At 39.0% G+C, this 20951-nt stretch overlaps 1 protein-coding gene across 2 annotated transcripts in view; it reads right to left on the bottom strand.

Annotated features, from left to right (window-relative positions):
* The window catches only part of HS3ST5 (heparan sulfate-glucosamine 3-sulfotransferase 5), a 199694-nt gene that overhangs the window by 80649 nt on the left and 98094 nt on the right, over window positions 1-20951 (bottom strand). For both annotated transcript variants that reach the window (XM_075750057.1, XM_075750058.1), the window contains exon 2: window positions 14869-15076. The gene's annotated coding sequence lies outside the window, so the exon portion shown is untranslated. The remainder of the gene's footprint in view (window positions 1-14868; window positions 15077-20951) is intronic.

A 20951-nucleotide genomic window follows, 5' to 3' on the forward strand; every position in this document is an offset into this window, starting at 1 on the left:
TTGTTCAGCCTGGAGAAGAGAAGGCTCCAGGGAGATCTAATTGTGGCCTTCCAGTACCTGAAGGGGCCTACAGGAAAGCTGGGGAGGGACTGTTTATCAGGGAGTGTAGTGACAGGACAAGGGGTAATGGGTTTAAGCTGAAGGAGGGTCCATTTAGATTAGACTTTAGGAAGAAATTCTTTACTGTGAGAGTGGTGAGGTACTGGAACAGGTTGCCCAGAGAGGTCGTGGAGGCCCCATCCCTGGAAGTGTTCAAGGCCAGGTTGGATGGGGCTTTGGGCAATGTGGTCTAGTGGAGGGTGTCCCTGCCCATGGCAGGGGGGTTGGAACTAGATGGTCTTTGAGGTCCCTTCCAACCCAAACCATTCTATGATTCTATGATTCTATTCTAAGATGCAAGGCTTTCTCTGCCCTCAGCTCTGCAAGCTCACAAGGGTGGGCTAAAGCTCAGTTTCACCAGAGCCCTGTCTCAGCCAACAGTTCCTTCTACAGCAGCTTCCTCCGAACACGACCACAGGCGAGGACGTGCCTCACCATTCCCCATGAGCTCTCTCACACACAGAGCACAGGGAGATGCGACAGTGTGCCAGGCATCATGTCAGCATCAGTCCGTACCAAAATCAGCTTATGGCTGAGGCCAGCAAAACTTACCATGGTTCTGCCATCCTCAGTGAAAGGTTTATGCCACAGTCTAAACCAGCATAAGTTGTAAGTAAAAAAACTTCCATTTTGAAGAAATGATGTGTTCACAGGAATGTGCATATCACAAAATCACATTAATCAGCTGAAATTATATTTCTGGAAATCACATGAAAGAAACAGCATTTCTTCATGCTGCATTTGTACTGAAGTTATGTAAAGAAGTGAGTGACCTTCCATTTAATCACGAGTTTGCTCATTAGACAGCAAACAATGGAGAAGAAAGCATGGCAGACTGTTGATGAGCAGCATAAAGACCATACATAGACCAAAAGCAAGAGGAATATTACACACTGCTGCTGGTCTCAAAGGGCTTTATTAAAAACAAAAGCATATAAAGTAGTTCCTGAACAGGATGATTTTTAATTGTGTCCTCTTGGGAAAACTGTACAAGGCAGACTTGCTTGCCTTCCTTGTCGTCCAGAGGGATCTAACAAGCTCTCAACAGATCCCCTTTGGTCTAAGATGACTTAATGCTGAGTTTCTGGACTCTAGTTAAGTCTTAGTGACAAATTATGTTTAGCTTGTTCTGAAACAAATGCAATTTTATTGACATCTTTTTTACACTAAAAGAAAAAATAAAGAAATATATAAAAGTTTCACTGTGACAGCTTCTTATAGTTCTACTTTCTTATTAGCGTAAGTCTGAGCATACACAAATAGCAAATAGAGGCCATTAAAGCAACAATACCTGCAACTTACTTGCCCACAGTGGGAATGGTGACCAGTCTGATTTGCCTTACGACTCTCAGGAAGCCAAGTTACCTGTTTTCTTTGGCCTTTGTACAACCCAATGCTTCTTGAACTGGATCTAGAGCAGGCAGCTGGGCATAGCACAACAATGCCGTGCTTTACACCCCTTCGTTGTTTACACTGTGTGTTCTGCATGCAACGTATAGGCAATGCATGGGGAAGATTGGGAAGAAGAAAATCTATAACAACTGTGGTAGCTGAGTAATGTGGGGAAAAAACCCCCACCAATTCCGTATGAAAAACCCTCTGCAGCTAACCAAGCTAAATAGGAAACACCAATGGAAAGGATGTGGCTTAAATTTTGATCCTGGCTCTGTGTAATTCCAGATTTTTTTCCTGGACTAGCAGGGGGTGCTTCCCTCCCATTGGGATTTGCAGACTAACATCTGTAGCAAGATCAAGTCTTTATCACAAAAGATAACCAAAGGAGAAAGAGCAGAGCCCTCCACTACCATCCCTGGCTTATTTCACAGCTTTCTAGTTAGTGCCAGACAAAAAAAAATGCAGCAGACGAGCAGGACTCTTTCGCTGATGATTAGGCACCCACTTGGAAAGAAGCAAACCAGGCTCTAGTGACTACTTGGCAGAAAATGGGACAAAGCACTCCAGCAGGAGGGCCTGGCAGTCTTCAATTCATGTTACCGAAATCGTTATGCCAAGAGGTCTCAGTGTGACAGCCTGTAATCAGCTGGCTTCTACAGAAACTGGGGACCTCCGCTCAAAGGCACCGGCCGAGGATCTGTCCCCCCAATTATTTATGTTTGCTGTGATATGGTAACGATACGGTACGTTCCTCTACCATCCCATTGCCTTACATTGATCTCTCAGATGTTGTGAAAGACGATGAAAGTAGCAAGATGAAAGAAAAAGGAAAAGCTCAAAACAAGCTTACATTAAATATTCATAACTGGTAGTAATTACAAACAAAAAATAGGAAATAAAGCAGTAGTGATTATGCAGTGTCCAAATCATCTATCTGCAACTCCCTCCAGGAATATTTCTCCATAGATTTCTGCTGCTGCAGTGGGAAAGTGAGCCAGTCTTTTTGGCCTGTATCTTTAGTCAGATTTTGCTACTTAATTTATCTGTTAAATAAATGTTGGCTAGTGTGATGAGTTGCTAGTAAAAATAAGACTCTACACCTTATTTCTACTCTCCATTAAAATCTGTGACGACACTCTGTCGAGTAAAAACAAGATGACCTCTCAACTGCGCGAAACTTTTAGATTTCAACAACTACACTGCGTGCCTGTCACTTCAGATGTTAAATGTGTTCTTTTGTGCATTCATAAAAGGAACTGACTCTTTTTTTTTTATTATTTTTACAGATTAAGGGTTTTTTAATATTATTTCTGCTTATTATAATAAACCAAGTGATCATGACTGGCCATTAAGTCTGCTAGTCAAAATCTTTTTAGAAAGCACATATTTAAAAGGTTGCTCTTCAAATAGATGACAGCAAACTAAGAACTTTATCTGAAAGCTTCTTATGCATGTATAGCTTATATCTTTTTCATGCAAAAAGTGATGAACATGTTGATTTTCTGGGTATTACTCTTTTTTTCAGCTACATAAAATCACATGTTTATTCCATTCTGTCTATGTTTCTGTGGTGTAAAAGCTGATGTTGCTTAACCATAGTTGAATACCAACAGTAGGAGAATTATGAAATATGTCCCAGGATATTCTTCAGGTTAAGCTATGCAGAACTGCTGGATTTTAATCTCATGTCAATGCTAGAAAACAAGGTGTACAGTCAGATCAAGGGTGAAAAAGTTTGTTGAACTCCAATATTAGTTTCCCGAGCCATAACAGTCCTCTCAAATTACAGAAAATCACAGATAATTCACCCAGATAATTCACTACTTTGAACCATTTTAACGTTACCATGAAGAAGCCTCCCCCCTCTGCTGCGAAACAGCAGTTCATAGAAAAAAGCATGAATTGTACTTCCATGGTGAACTTGTCAGTTTTTGCCATCTGAGCGCTCCACTCAGCTTTAGAGACCACAGTAGCCTTGTTTTAGGTTTCTAAGGTGCCCTAATTACATACATTTGAGATTGCAGAATGCTTTAATTTAAGCCAGCACACAATCAGACGCTGTGCTTTCACAAATATTCAGAAACATCATCTGCCAGGATCAAGAGTAATTGAACTGATATCTACTGGGTTTTATCTGCAGCTTTGTTGCATAATTTTTCATTTTCTTTAGAAGGCTTTAACACAAAGAGAGAACATGCCTAGAGTCCCACAGAGGTGTTTTGACATTAGGCTTAATAAAGCATGAAGAACTCATTAATAAATAATGTTCTGCTAGGTTAACAAACAAAGCTGAGTGCATTCGCGAGACCCAGAAGTAAATCACATCATGCATGCAGCCAAATAACTTCTTAAAATGATTGCAATGGTCCTATTTCTTCAGTGTGTTTGGCACAGCCCAACACAACATTGCACAAATAAAAAACACTGCAGCATATATGCATGCACCTTCAATTATAATGTTACCTGTCAATTTTTATTTGCACTCTGTGGGCTTGAGGGGTTTGTAAACAAGCATTCATGGCAGTGACAAAGAGATATTTATATATTGTTAAGCTTTGCTGAAAGAGCACTGCTGTCTGTAGTTTGAAAGGAAAAGACCTCTTGTATTCATTGAGTTATGCATCATCCCATTCCTGTGTCAAAGCTACAAGCTTGATACATTTTACTGCAGACGCATTTGAGTTACAGCTTTCAAGGCTGTGTCAATATTTCCATATGTCCTTTTTTTCCAAGGTTAAACATTCTGGCAAGTTTTGAATCAAGGTCTGAGGAGAGCTTCTAGCTGCCTGGGGTCAATGGTATAACTCCCATCAGCTTCAGCTACACCAGGATTTCATGTAGAAACCAGAGCAGGACTGTGGCGACATCAGGGTTTGGATTCACCCTTCATCACAATGACTTTCTCAGTTAAGTGCCTGAGTTGGGAGCTGAAGTCACCTTAAACTTTCCCTACAATCAATGCCAAGAGATGAACATTTCCAGCATGTGATTCAGATCTCGGCTGCTGATTACAGAATCAGCTTAAAATGAGCAAGCTCTCAATTTAGAGACTTCTGCTACATGCTTATGCTTCTAGGCAGGAAAACTCCTCAGTCCCTCCAATGAGGCCAAGGAACAGATTGTACAATTCAAGTTTGGGCCTGTGAGATCTAGGCAGTTTGTCAGGAGGAAAAAAGGAAAATGTTTCCTTATTTTATTTTTAGCTTATATTTGAGATATAGTCATATTCTAAATAAAGGAGTCATGATATTCAGAAACAGGGACAAAGAATCCAAATACACGTCTTCAAGTCTCCACCACAGTTTCTATAAGCACAGAAATGCTACATTTCTCTATGTTAGTTCACTGTCATTTGTAAGTAATGCAACTACCTTGGAATGAATATTGATTTAAAAAACAAAAAAAAAAGTATTTCATGTCATCTATTTACTGAAAAAACAAATTCCACTATATTTAGAGTGCTTATAACAATGAGAGTATTTTTTCACACCTGACTGAGCTGCCAGGTTGCAAGAGTTACTGTGAATAAGAGAATCGGATGAAGCTATAATATCTTCTGAAAATGACTTAAAATCTCTGATATATTTGATTAAAGAAATAGCTATTTAGGTGTGGCAAATATATCCTTTTTTTTTTTTTTTTTAGGAGAAAATATTAAGAAAATATACTTCAGATCCATGCCATTTTTAGAACATGAAATTAAGAAGAACTGAGCTTTTTCATCTGAGCCACAAATGGATTGATTTTCATCTGACATTTTGAATTTTGTGAAACAGGACAAAAGTAGAATAACCTTTTTTTAAACATTGACAGATTTAAGCTGTTCAGGCATGTGAAATGTTAAATAAGCATCTGTGATATGGGACAGTAAGTAGAGGTGGATAAAGTACATGGCCCATTTATTTTTCATGTTCTTCTTCCATTGATCATTGAACATCATTTCTATCCATGATAACATAAGAATACAAGTGCATGAGCACAAGTCAGTGAAAATTGAAACAGTGGAGTATTTTAGTGAATACACTTTCCGTATGTTATCCTATGGCTTCATGATTTCTGCTGACTTGGTGTTGGGAAGCAGACTTGGTGTCAATTACCTCTGAAAGTGAGGGAGACATAGATTTTCGACTCCAGTCTCTGTTCCTTCTCTTTTTTTTCCTAAGTAAAGCTTAACTACTCAAACTAGGAAAAACTTGGGCGTATTCTCAGATGAAAAGCATGGGATTGCTGAGAAACTTTCTGTGTCTGGTCCATGCAGAACACAAGTTTTTGGAGGTACCTGGCTTGTGAGATCTGAAGAGTTAGCTGAACGCACAGCACAGCCAATACAGCAATGCTTCTGGGCTGTGTGATCACAGGATTTGAAGTGACAATCTTTCTTGCAAGCTAAGATACTTGTGAATCCTCAAATACTAAATGGGCACTAAAGATTTTTTTATTATTATTATTTTTAATTACACTGGTAGGTTTCTGTATCCAAATTCTGCTTCCATTATACTTCAGCTATTTACATGCTTCAAGGACCGTGCTAATAATCTGGAAACATATATAACGATATTGAATTTTGTTCTTAAGGACATAACTTAGGAATAACTTAGTGTTACATGACACTGGACAGCAAAGCTGTGTCAGTAAGTTCTATCCATTTTATGCATTTACACAGTTTTAGAAGGCTACATCTACAAGATATTAAAACCCCAAATATCCAAGATTTGTTTATGGTAAGCCTTATGACTATATGAGGGCACAGCTGACACTTTGAAACAAGCTGCAACAGATATTCACCTAGCAATATGTATATATTACCATGTGATGGAATCACACCACACACAGCTGTGAAAGGAAGTGCTTTATGGAAAGAAAATACTATTGCTACCTCATTTCCATGCACATTAATCTGCAAGGAGAAAAAATTCAGAGAATGGTATTTGTGCCACACAACATAAAACTCAGCTAGAAAAATCAATAAAAAACAATAAGGGAAAAAAAGCTATTTTAATTATTTTTTTTCCTTTTGCATTACATAGTTTTGGTATATTTGAAATGTTAAAAGGTATTTGAAGCACTATGCAATAGCTGTTAAAGCAGGGATTGGGCTCATTAAGACAGTAGCTTTCTTGATCTCAGTCAAGATACCAGCATATTAATAAAGGAGGGAAAACGCCACCCTCTATCAGAGTAATGAGGAAGGACACAGAAAGCAGTACACATATTTTGCAGCTGAGTTTGTAACTCTATTTTAGAGAAGGAAGGAGGATTTAGGCTTTAAAAACTGACAGTTAAAAATGTAGGAAAAAACCACCAACCAAATCAACAACCATAAATTCCCCAAGGATCCCGATGTTTTTACGGCAGTATTTCCTGTGAGCAAGCTAGCAGATCAAAGCACATCAGCTCTCATTACACCCCCTCGAGAGCAAAAGATTCACACCCCAGGTTCTGGTTTGCAAAGGCTCCAGAAGGCAGAGGCTGACCAGGAAAGCGTTTTGGGGTGCTTACTGCCCTCGGCTCTGCTGGGACTCCGTGCAGCGACACAGCATTTTTTGGGGAGATGACACAAGTAAACCCTGAAGTGGATCGGTTGGCTGTTCATTTCTCAGAGGAGCTGGATTACACAAGCAGTCAAAGAAAAGAAATTCCCAGATTTCTGGAGGGGTCCCCTGTGCCCTTTTAGCTGGTCGGACTGCAGTCAGGATTTACGATTATACCTTACGATTCGAGTACTGAAATGGGAGAAATTCTGCATTGTTTCCATGCCTTCTGTAACAAGCTCTGTCTTTTAAGTACCCCTCTAGGAATATACACACAATTTAGAAAAACAAATGCTTTATTCATGATAGCAATAAGTACAGCATAGCTGTACACATATCAATTGAATAGTAGTTTTGCATTTTTTATTTTATTCCTCCCAATAACTACATGTTCCTACAAGTGCCTCAAAAACGTGCACCGAGTTTTCTACACAGCTTTTAATGGAGAACATTTTAAATAGTTTTCATAAAGTGAATGAAGCTGTGATAAGCAGCACAGCTGGTGAGCCAGTGAAGAGACTGCAAGGAAGGAATTACCAGGAGGAAAATGTTCTTGGAATGTATTTTTCCTACGAGACCCAAAGATTAACCAATTAAGACTAGTGCTCCAGTTCATACATGCAAAATTTATACAGAAAATAAACAGGGTGACTCAAATACTTTCTGAAAACAGTTTTGCTTGACAGAAATTTCTCTGACAATTCTCTACCAAATATCAGAACCATCACCACTAAGAAAAGCAAAAAGCTAATGACCTGTATTATAATTTTTCTCTCACTTACTCCTGAATGTGAACTGGAAGAAACACAAGAGATATATTTAGAGGAGCATGTCGTACTTGGGTCATGTTCTGACGTCAGAAAATCTGGGGGAATAAACATGCACACTGCAGGTGACTGCTTACACCAACAAAATTCTCACCAGTGAGACCTCGGGATGACTTTTTTTCTGTTGCCTGTTGAAGGAACTGAGTAAAGCAAAGATAATGCTGCCAGGGAGAAGGTTCAAGATTTTGACAGTGAATACCAACAGTTTTACAGTTATTTCTCTTCTGTACGGATTACATTAATCATAGAATAGCCTGGGTTGGAAGGAACCTTAAAGATCATCTAGTTCCAACCCCCCTGCTGCGGGCAGGGACACCCTCCACTAGACCACATTGCCCAAAGCCCCATCCAACCTGGCCTTGAACACTTCCAGGGATGGGGCATCAACAACTTCTCTGGGCAACCTGTTCCAATGTCTCACCACCCTCACAGGAAAGAATTTCTTCCTAACATCTAATCTAAATCGACCCTCCTTCAGCTTAAACCCATTACCCCTTGTCCTATCACTACACTCCCTCATAAACAGTCCCTCTCCAGCTTTCCTGTAGGCCCTTCAGGTACTGGAAGGCTGCTATAAGGTCTCCCTGGAGCCTTCTCTCCTCCAGGCTGAACAACCCCAACTCTCTCAGCCTGGCCTCATAGGAGAGGTGCTCCAGCCCTCTGATCAGCTTCGTGGCCCTCCTCTGGACTCTCTCCAACAGCTCCATGTCTCTCCTGTACTGGGGCCCCCAGAGCTGGACACAGTACTCCAGGTGGGGTCTCACAAGAGCCGAGTAGAGGGGCAGGATCACCTCCCTTGACCTGCTGGTCACACTTCTTCTGATGCAGCCCAGGACATGGTTGGCTTTCTGGGCTGCAAGCGCACACTGCTGGCTCATGTTGAGCTTCTCATCCACCAGCAGCTCCAAGTTCTTCTCCTCAGTGCCCCTCTCCATCGATTGTTTGGTACTAGACTCAAAGACCTGTTCCATTCAGAAAGTAGACTCCAGCTTCCCCAAGAGTACTGTGTGCAACTTCCCCAACTGTGTGGTTTCATGGGGTGTTATTTGCTTGCAGCTTTCACAAATGATTTCACCTCTACTCACCAGTTTCTATAGGCTACTATTATTGTGTCCTGGCACTTCACAGATGAAGGGTACTTGTAGGACCTCCTAGAGTTTAAATCACCTTTCATCTTTCTCCTACCATGAGTACAAGGCTTGATTTTAGCAGATGTACAGAACTTCTGAAAGTCAATTTCTTTGTTGAAAGGACTCTGCAGTGTGTACAGACTCTAAGACCTCACTGCATAACCATTACGTCTCTCTCATGAGCCCTCTTTGCTCAGAAGGTTTTAAACTGTTTCTTGTAGAAGTTGTCTGTTCATGGAAAATGAAAAAGTAATCGTGGATATCGAGAGATCCAAAATGATGGTACCTTTGAGAACAAGATTAGTGCTTTAAAGCAAATAGACTGGGATCCTCAGAGATACTGCAGTTCAAGAGCAATGTTCTCTTACTGTGAAGAGCAAAACAGCCCTGGATACAAAGAGTTAGATCAACCTCTTACAAAGTAAGAGGTCTGTGTGCTAGGCCTTGGTCTTGGAGGCATGGAAGAGATTGCTAGACATTGTTATTTTTGCTCCCTCATTTTCTAAGCTTAGTGAAAGACTGAAAAACCCCTCTACGTTGTAGATGCTTTTAATTGGAGTGGGAAGATTTCTTGTTCTCTGGGGCCACAGCTGAGCAACATGCCTTTTTTGAACATTGTGAACATTCTCATTGCAAACTAATGCTTAAAGGCACACACCTAGGAATCTTGCTCAACTGGTTGTCTGGATCATTTATGTCTTTCAACCAGTATTGTCTGGATCTCACCCAAGTTCAATCTCAGCCAGATGCTCTTCTCCAGGAGCCACTTTCCTCTAGGCAGTGCAACATGATTGTGATGGCTCTGGTTGCATCTGTGGAAAATGAGATACACACTTGGGTGTCATCTGCAAAGCCTGTAGCAGCTTAGCCCCTCTCTGAACTGTCTTCTGGAAGTATTGGAAAGGGATGTAGGGAGAGGATTTATAGCCCTATGGTCAGATTGCAGGTGCAGGATTTTAGGAAAGAAAAAGGATTTTACCAGTGTTGGTTTAGGGTCTAAATGAAACCAGATTTTGTGTCTGCAAGGTATACAAGATTGGGATATATTCACTTAGCATTTAAAGGGAGAAGAAAGATAAATAATTCCTTATCAACATCTGAAATTAAAAAGTCTTGCAAAATAATACAGCCACAGGAAGCTGGATTAATGATACCACCAAATGGAAACATGGTGCACAATATAAAACTCTGGATAAAACAGAATAAAGACTATTGTTTCTTACTGCAATATATTTTGGACATTGTGTATTTTACACTCAATTTTACGGTGCAGAAGACACTACTGAAAGAACAGCTTTATTTGATAATTTTCTTGTTTGATAGAGCTGATGTATTAAAAAGGTTAATGTACTAAATTTACATTTTTCTACACCGATTACTTCTTACTCCAGCCTCTCCTTCCTCATTCTTAAACTCTTTAAAAAGAAATGATATAAAATAGGACTTCTTTTTGATAGTTTTAGTCAGAAAACCTTACTTTCCCTGCCGATTTTCATGCTCTACAAGCTTTGCCATCATAAACCACTTTGCATGTATTAAGAAAGCGTATTATATTAGATGAGACAATTTAAGTGTATCCCATTTCACTTGGTGAAACTAAGCAGCTTTGCATTATAACTAACTTGAGCTAATGAGAATATGCTTGAAGCGTGTGTTACCTGGAACTGAAGTTAGCTAGTCATTCAATACTGCAACCTGTGAGTTTGCAAAACGATGGCAGGAATCCTGCTGTGAGGGAGATAGGAAAATTATTATAATCTGCATTCCTAAATTGAATGAGTATTTTGCTCAGCAGAGGCCTCTTGACTGCAAATAGTCTGAAATTACATCCTGCTGTTTAAAATGCTTTTTTTTTTTTCAAAGTGAGTAAAAATGCCCACATTTTCTTAAATCAAATATTTTTAAAATCTTATGTAAGTAAAATTACAGAGAAAGGGGAAGTCATATATACTTCACTTCTTGTAAAAGCTGTTTAGTATTCAAATTTTTGATAGCCAGAACAAAATGGCTAGAATTCATGGTTTTATACTTTGATCTTAATTGTTGGATTGATAAAGCTTATCATCATATCTCCTTTATCATTTTATTACCAAAACAAATTCCATGTTTATAAGTTTCTTATTTTGTACAAAAGGAAATGGTAACATAGCTATTTCATCAGAATCAGCCAATAGGTGTGATGCTCAACACACTAAAGAAAAGCTAACACTAAAAAACACACTAAAAAAAAAGCCAAACCACATACATAAACTATACAGAAAAGACTACAAACATGAACAAAAGACCATGAACTAGCAAGCAGACCTGGGGAATAAACTTCCAGTAAAATGGAAAATATAACTTCATTCATGCAAATTTTTTACCTCATTAAAGCTAGAAATAGTGCCAACAAAACAACAACAACAACAACAACAACAACAACAACAACAACAAAAGAAAGAAAAAAGGACTGGGGATAAGTATTAGAGGTCACTATAGTTGTCTGAACAATGATGTTCCACTATGTAAAAGCAGCAAACACTGCTAGGATCCTTTGCACTGCATCCTGCCTGAAAGTCCAAAATGGAAGGAATTGCATCCTGCCTGGAAGTCCAAAATTCTCTGTCCTTTAAGCGGTGGCCAGTGAAAAGGTTAAAGATAGAGGAGAATGATGGAATAACTTGTGCTCCGCAGCTAGAGTCAGAGGAGGCCACAGCTTTGCAACACTTGGCTGTGTGCCTGTTTGTAAGTTAAAGAAACCAGGGCTAACTCTCTTGGCCAGGCTGTGGGTGACCCAGTGTCTCCACCCCAAAAGAAAGTGGCTGTATTCTTAGCTGCTTCCTGGAAACTGTCCCTACCCCACAGTTCTCCCTGAACTCTACCCTGGCATTGCGTGGGATTGTGGGGCAAAACCATACTAGCGAACATGTGAACAGATGGGATGGATGAGCAGGAGCCGGGGATCAAACTCATGCCCAAGCCCTATTTTGCTGCTATAGATAGATGCATATAGCTTTAGGTTTGCTGATGAGGCGTAATGGTTAAGAGGAAGATGCGGTTACTCTAGTGTGAAAGATGGTTCTCAGGAGAGCCAACAAGTCAGGCAAAGGTGATGACAAGGGCAGAGACATATCTTAAACACAACCTGTTTTTCTGGAACTTAAGGGACCTTATGCTGAGTTGCAGTCATGTTGCTTTGGATTAGGATTCACAGCTCCGACCTGCTTCTGAAGTGGTGGATAGTTCACTTCTGGTTTCCTCCTCACAACATATATCTGACAGAAGACATCTTTTTTCTGCACATTAAGTCAACCTCCCAAGACATGGTAGGGCAAAATTCAGAATTCCCCATGTCAGGGGCCTCTCCTTCAAACCTCTGGGAGGAAGTTGTAACCCTCAGGACTTAGTCTTCATACTGTAGGCTTAGCAGAAAATCTCCAGGATCAGTTTTAAATCTGACATTATGCTTAACATTCCTACTTCTTATCATCATATGTCTTTTTTTTTTTTTTGGTGTTTCTTCATTAAATGCGCAAAGTTTCTTTTAACTCATTTCAGTATAACCATCATTTATTCATTTACATCAGGGTCATTTCTTTTACTACCTAAGCTTATGCAGGCCTTGTGGATAACCTTAGAACTTGTGTTCTTGCAAAAGGTAAAAGTCAGCCAGTAACATAATTCATCATGGAAAATCTGAACAGGTGAAACTCCCTGGATTTGCAGCCAGTCAGATAATTTAGCTCATTCTTTTTGATTTGCACTGTTTAAATGAACATATCCATTACCTGTCAAAGAAATAAACTACAAAATCCACAAAACTGAAGAATAAAGCTTTTTTTTTTTTTTTTGCATAATTTTCCATCCAAATCTATATATTGGTATTAATAAATGAGTGGTTTAGTAGCAATACTGTAAGCAAAATGAGATATTAGGATCTTCCAGCATTACCTATCCTAACAGCAAGGCTCTGTCAACAATTGTACTGAGTTTGCAGAGCCTATAATTCTGTACATTATACATATTTAACAGTTCACACAACTACATATTACACAAATCCCGCAAGCAGAAGTACAAACATGCATGCAGTGCAAGAAGGTGCAGTTCAAAACACTTCTGACATTTGAGCTCTGCAACTGTGTGAGATATTCACCCTTTAGTTCTGTATTTTATATACACATGTATAAAAGATGTAATATTATAAAAATCAATCTACACATTAAAGCTACAATATATGCTCTATATGAATTTTACTTTCTTGGGAAATACTGAGGTATTACAGTGAGGGCACCACACAGAACTATCGTAGCTCTCTTCCATATGGAAATGTTTGCAAAATCTGCAACTCCTCTAACCTTCTGCTTTTAAATGGAGTCTGTATTTTTATATCCATGTTCTTGTTCCTACTAACTCTATTACCAAAACTCTCAGTAACTTCAATAGAACTTAGATGAAACAAAACTGTATTGTTACTTTTTTTTTTTTCTCCTCTTCTCCTATCTGGAGTAGACATTTGGTGCCAACGGGGAAACAATTCCTTTTGATGAGGGATGATATTTTTGTCTTCTATTTACTTTATACAGGGAGTAGGCATTTAGAATGCAAACAGAAATGCTAGCTAGAGTAGCAGACAGAAAAAGATTGATTAGAAAGCTATTATTCAGATGATATCACTAGAATCCCTCCACAAAAATGAGAAAACAGAACTCAGTTCATGTAGTTCTAATTGCATCAAGTTTGAGCTCCATCTACTTTAGCCAATAGGCTTCCTGAAACCATTTTAATACATTGTGGAGATGTTTAATAAGAACAAATAGTATTTGTAAAACTAATTATTTTTTAAAAATGGCTGAATCAAATAAGATGAGATTGACAGAGTAAAACCGAAAAGAATTTAGCTCCCTCCTCCCCCAAACCTAAGTAGAACATTAATCCTGAAGAATATTCTGAAAAGATGAAAACCAGATGGCAATCATAGAATAAAATCAAGGTTACATGACTGTTCACTTTTTTCTCTACCGCACATAGCATTATGCACATCATTATAAACATAACTTTTTAATATATAATATTATGATTGCTGCTGAAAATCCTGATGTATCTTTATGATCTTGCTACTTTCCTTGTCAGTTATGTCAGAGACATGACTTGATATGCACATATGCCCACACACATTCCACCACCTTTCCGAGCATGTATTTGTTTGCAGAATGGTTTCTTCTACATTTCTGATCATACCATGGAAAAATGATGTCAGTGAATTCTCCTGATCGAGGGTGATTTCAGAGGTGGCAGAGAGAAAACAGACTAATATCCATAATATTTTAACAGAAATCAAGGGATAGAAAAAGCATTTTATTAAAATCTCACAGCTTCCAGGAAGTGAATAGCTGCTGTTAGGAAGATATTATTTTTTTCCAATATATTCTGTATGTCTTTGACATTCCCCTGAAGCCCATACGCCATCTAGAACAACTAAGTCACACAGGGGGACAAACATCTACCCCCTCATCCTGCAAACAAGGACTGTCTTGTGAACAGAGGTAAGTAAAATATTCTTCTCATCATCTTTTTACGAGTTATAAATCAGATGAGTGTTATTGCAATGCACTAAACCCAAACTTAGGAGAAATATCACAAAAATGGCTAATGGCAATCAAGCTCAGAGCATGGGTAGAGCTTGCTTTTGTCGGCCAGCAAGTCATTTAGAGGGTTTTAAGTTGCACCAACTCACTAAGTACATTTATTCTGTGGCAGTTAAAAGCATGATCTCAACTATATATGTGATGTCAATTACCATTTTATCCACCTACGGATATATTAAACAAAACATTGAAACATAGTCTGCATGGCTAATAGTTAAATGAAACAGTCCTGAAACTTCAGGCTCTTAACAAAGACACTAACCTTTGTGTCCTTATGCACATCCAGAAAGTCCAGTACATCTAGTTTTGACGAAGAACATTCAGGAAGAATTTAACTCATCCGTTCCAATGTTCAGTCTCAGGAAGAATTTAGTGGTTACTGAAAAGATCAGTGAAGTGATAAAGCTGCTCCAGGTATGCAGATGGAAAGATCAGACATCTCTGCTGAAATGGTGTACAACTTGCTGAGCCTGTACAAAAAAAGAAGACACTTGTTGCATATTTGATAAAGAAAATGCTGAAAGAAACACTCAGTTTCCCTCCTCAGGAATGAAATCTTGTGCAGTATGGCCCCAGAGGTAGTGCTTGCCAGGTCAAGTTTTTGAATGTACTCAGTATCTGGTAAACATTGGCAGCCTGGAATCTGGAACGCAGGTTATAGAAGAAAGAAAATTACAGCGTGTGTTTCACAATAGTAAGCCCCAAACAAAAAACATTCTTAATAACAGAAAATTACTAATTACATGTATTTTAAGTGGGCTACAGGAAAAAGAATGTTAGACCTTTACTGGCAAGAGGTGATATGCACATGGGTCGGGGCAATCCCAAGCACAAATACAGGGTGGGGAAAGAATGGATTGAGTGCAGCCCTGAGGAGAAGGACTTGGGGGTGCTGGTGGATGAGAAGCTCAACATGAGCCGGCAGTGTGCGCTTGCAGCCCACAAAGCCAACCGTGTCCTGGGCTGCATCAAAAGAAGTGTGACCAGCAGGTCAAGGGAGGTGATCCTGCCCCTCTACTCCACTCTTGTGAGACCCCACCTGGAGTACTGCGTCCAGCTTTGGGGGCCCCAGTACAGGAGAGACATGGAGCTGTTGGAGCGAGTCCAGAGGAGGGCCACGAAGCTGATCAGAGGGCTGGAGCACCTCTCCTGTGAGGACAGGCTGAGAGAGTTGGGGTTGTTCAGCCTGGAGAAGAGAAGGCTCTCTGGGGAGATCTAATTGCGGCCTTCCAGTACCTGAAGGGGCCTACAGGAAAGCTGGGGAGGGACTGTTTATCAGGGAGTGTAGTGATAGGACAAGGGATAATGGGTGTAAACTAAAAGAGGGTAGATTTAGACTAGATATAAGGAAAAAAAAAAATATGATAAGGGTGATGAAACACTGGAACTGGTTGCCCAGATTGGTGGTAGATGCCCCATCCCTGGAAACATTCAAGGTCAGGTTGGATGGGGGTCTGAGCAACCTGATCTCATTGATGTCCCTGCTCATTGCAGGGGATGTTGGACTAAATTACCTTTAAAGGTCCCTTCCAACCCAAACCATTCTATGATTCTATGACTCTATGACTCTATGATATACTACATGTGCTACTGCTACTCCGCTGCTTTTTACCCTTGACATTGACCAGAAATGTATTTTGCAGACATTTTGTAAATCACTGCAAAAACTACTTTTATACTGAGAACAATGCCAGACCCATCTGGAGAAAATGTTAACAGTATTTAGTAAGAATTGTTTGACTGTTCTTGTCTTTTTTCTGTTTTCTGTTTGGTTTGTGGGTTGTTTTTTTGTTTTGTTTGTTTGGTTTTTTTTTTTTTTTTTAAATCTATCTATGCCTCCATATTGAAGAAATGGAAAACAGACACAAATGTGAATATGGTATTTAATTGCAAACCCAGTATTGCAATTTCTAGCTTTAGGCATGAACACATCTACTTTCTTTCAAAGTAAATCAAGCTTCAAGGATTTTGGAATACAGTTAAGTCCTCAAAATCATCAATGCCAATGTGATCTGCCAAAAGACATTAACTCTGTAATTATTCCGTTTGTCAGGAAAAAGTACTTCTGAGCGGAGAAGCAGAATTAAATCAAAAGATTGCTACAGAAACATTACAAAGAATGACCAGTTTAAGTTCCTTAGAGTATGGTCAGAGTCTAACAAATGCAGATGTCTTTGCACACATGAAACTAAATTTTGTTTTTGTATGTTTGATGCACCAATAAAAGAACATAGAAATGTACTATGCAGAAACTGAAGAATCTGGTATAAGTCTAGGAAAATAACAGCTATCCTTTCTTTCCAATTAAGTGTTTATGTGACTACATAATTTCCATCTACATGACATAAACTCTTGGCTCAAGAGTAGTTTACTTCTGACTGCTGTTGCCTGTATGGTATATGATTTATAATGCTGAATTATTTGCTTTTCCATCAGAAACATTTATTTGTTAATAATTTATCAGATAAATGGATTCTGATTGAGCAATTTAAAAAATGTAGGCAAATCAGTGGCAAAAGACACCAGGCAGCATATTATAACGATACAATAATTTGAGCTCATACATTAGCCTGAACTGATAGTGTCCCAAAAGCCCTCTTTTGATAGCTCAGTTTCATAGAGTAAATGTTCAGCTGAAATAACTAATAAAACATCTCAACTACTGCTGTGTGAGATCATGCCAGTATCATGAACAGTATCTTCGAAAACTAATAGGTTGGCTCCAGAAAAAAAACAAAGAAACAAACAAATTCTACATACATGGAAATGAGATTAATAGTCACATGAAGGAGACAAACAAACTCCTCTCTCAGATGTGTGAATGGGACTTTGGAAATCAGAAGGGTCTGATTCCTTCAAAGTCAGTGATACTTGGAGATAGAGATCGTAGCATTAGATCCAAACAGTGTTTGCCATCACTCATATGTGCGACAGACAGTAAGGGAAGTAAATGTGATAAACTCCTTAAGAGGGAGCTCTCAAGGGCTCTTGAATTATCACAAATATGTCATGCTCTGAGTTACAGAATTTTCAGCTAAGCTGATCACAAGGAAAATAAAATGTATTCTAAGGGCTGAGCTTTGACAATCTTCACTACCTTTGAGGATTTAGAGAAATGGAGGGAGATTTGAAAACACTTTTGGAGGAAAGCTGCATATATACATTTCTCCTCTTTCCTATATTACATGAATTAAATAACTTAAAATTTTCCAGAGCAGTACTCAAGCTCCCTAAGAATAATGTTGCTGAAAGTCCTATCATTTTATAGGCATTCTGTAATTGCAGAACGGACTGGTTTCCCATCAGGCTTAAGGAGACTAGTCAATAATGTGTTGACAGTATGTAGACTTATTTATAAAACGGATAAATATGTTTAAATGAAAACACATATTCTGCCAAGAATAGATTGTTTTCAAACTTCGTAATAGATTCTATTATTTGATGAAATCTCATATTGATTATAAACAATAAGTTTCAGGAATGACAGATCTACCAATACAAGCCACAATTCAACATAGAATATATGCAAATATCAATATATGTAATTATATATAATGATCACAAATATCATCAATTTATTTATTGTAAACAGTTTAAATGAATACATATGAAGTGAAAAATCAAATTAAGTGGAGTAACATAATTTTTTTCCTTATTTTATTTCTAATTGAACTCTTTCTTTTTGTGCTAATGAGAACACTAGAGATTTTTCTTTAGTGACTGTCCATTTTCAGTATGGATTTACCCTCTTTACCTAAGACTAGATTCTTAGGTCAATGCGTCCTTTCAGACTCCATGCCCAGGATCCATAGGGGTCTCCAGACCCCACAAGAGGGCAAAAGGATATGGTAATTCCAGCCACTTTTAGTTTTTTTTCCCAGAATACAATTCCTTTCAACAGATTGGCTGCTTTTCTTGTAAGGGTGCCAGCATTAGTGTCAACACTATTAACCAACAAGTTATGTATGTCAGTCTTTTTGCACAAAAAGCCTTCTAGCTGATTTCTTTATAAGCTAGATATGCTCAGACATGTCCAGAGACTATGACAACAAAGAAGAACCAACATTTTTAGGGATCCAAGCAGCTCCTGCATGCAAAGCCTTAGCTACTGTTTTGGTCCATGAATTGCTGTTGGGTCCTGATCCTCTGACTGTTCCAAATTGCCTCATGTTACTTTGTTCCTGAGCTCCCTCTTGAAACGAGCCACTTGGTTCCCCACGTGTTCTGGGCATCACCCTGGCCACAATTCACATGGACATCACTCCCTATAAGTGACAGGGACTAAACTTTGCCAGCTTGACACCTTCTCTCCTACACAGTTATTTAAGCGTAACCCAGCCAGCTGTGGTCCTCACATACTCCCGCATGCCCTTATGGTGCATGCATTCACTGAGTGGAAAGACAGGAGGACAGGAGGACTAAACACTAAGAGAATAACCAATTGATGTAGATGTATCTTTCCTCTCCATTAAGAGAGCAAACCCCTTACTCAGCCACTTGATGACTTAAAAGCATTGCAAAAGCTCATTGAATTCAAAGCAAAGGATAATGTCTCTCATTAGAAACTATTCAAGAGGAGTCACCTGCACCGCATAAAGGTTTGCACTGTTCCAGGCTGAGCTGGGTCCAACTCCTACCAAGGGCGGCTAGACGCCGCGTAGCTGTGTGGCTGCACCAGTGTGCGGTACTGTGGACTCCAACCATTAAAAATCATAAGTGAAGGCACACTAAAAAGTAAGATCTGCTGAATGCTGTGTGTGTGTGTGTTTGTTTGTTCGTTGTTTGTAATAATAAGCTTGAGTTGGTTTACTGGTTTCCGTCTCTGAATCTGCCAGATATATTTTTGTGTGTGCGTTTCAAGTACAAGAAAGTGCCCTGCAAGAAATCTTATAAAAACAGATGAAAAGACAAGAGTCTCTTGATTCTGGAAAGGCAGAATTTCAAAAGAAATATACAATTTTATTTTTTTTTTTTTAGTTCAGAAAATAGCAAGCAACTAAACACTTGTACATTTTAAGATGTGACCTCCTCTTTCTTCACAAATGAAAGTTATTCTGCCTCAAATAATACACAAAAACTAGTCATGTGCATACACCTCGTCCATTTCAATGTAAAATAAAGTAAGTTAGATTAAGCCATGACAGCCAAATCATACTTGCTGCTTCAACAGAGTGAGACAGAAGGCACTAAATCTCAAAGGATAGAACTTTTTTTCTCTTTTACTTATCACTGTGATCTCTTGCAGTAGTAACTACCTGAGGTCAGTCTAAATACCAAAGGTCATTCAAACTAAGGTCTAATGAACAATACTTCATTGTTTGGTTTTAGTGCTATTTTGAGCCCATATCCAGGTAATATAATTTAATAATATAATATTTAATGTGCCTCCTAAAGCATTTCACATCTCAATATTTTGAACTGAAATCTGTGTAAAAATTAAGGTGAATAAGGAGCAGCCAACTGGCTACTTTTCCTTCTAGACACTGCTGTGGAAACAGCACAGAGAGCAGTTGTCGCTGCTTCCGTGGCAGTGAAGAAGCTGTCCTGGCAGCAAGTGTCAGGGCTGCTCTGGCAGGTTCAAGTCACGGTCAGAGCTGGCCCCTACCATAACAATGAATTTGCCATGAATGCCATGAGAACACATCCAGAGATCTATAATTATGTGACTGGGGAAAAAAAAAAGAAATAAAAAAGAAATACTTGAAATACTTGGGGTTATCACTTGCACAGAGTTTCACCTCCTGGCTTCCCTCTGCTCCATGAAAATAATTTTCAGAATAACCAAAATTTCTAAGCCCATGGAATCTGTCCAACCCTGACAATCAGATTGCCCCAACTTCTAAGAAGCCAGAGTTTCTAGTATTTGTATCTCTGGGGTAAACCTTTCTGACAGTTTGCCTTAGGCCAGTAGCATTGGGAAGCCTTCCCGCACAGACCTGCAGAGCTGACCGCACGTAGTCCAGGAACTCTTGATGAAATCTGGGAGGAATTTCTATAGATTGCTTATTCCACCTGCCATATATGTATGAAGCGCAATTACCCTCAGGGAAACAACCCTCTATTTTCACAAATTTTGACATGCCACTTATTACCTACTCAGCTGTTATTCAAAATGTTTTAGAGACGTGTGAAGCAATGGCATGTCATCGTGACCACCACACCACCATGTTCATCACAAGCTTTTCAGTTACAAGTTAAATTTTGGTTGTATGATGGAATGAATTTCAAGCAGCTCAGTAATTTGCCTTCAAAAAGCTGAATATTAGCAACCTGCATTTTTAAAAACATACTTCTTTTTTCTTTTGAACTCAAATCTGAGTCTGACAAAACACTACTTGGACTATT

The sequence above is a fragment of the Balearica regulorum genome, chromosome 3, assembly GCF_011004875.1.
Source record: "Balearica regulorum gibbericeps isolate bBalReg1 chromosome 3, bBalReg1.pri, whole genome shotgun sequence".
In the NCBI taxonomy this organism is placed as follows: domain Eukaryota; kingdom Metazoa; phylum Chordata; class Aves; order Gruiformes; family Gruidae; genus Balearica; species Balearica regulorum.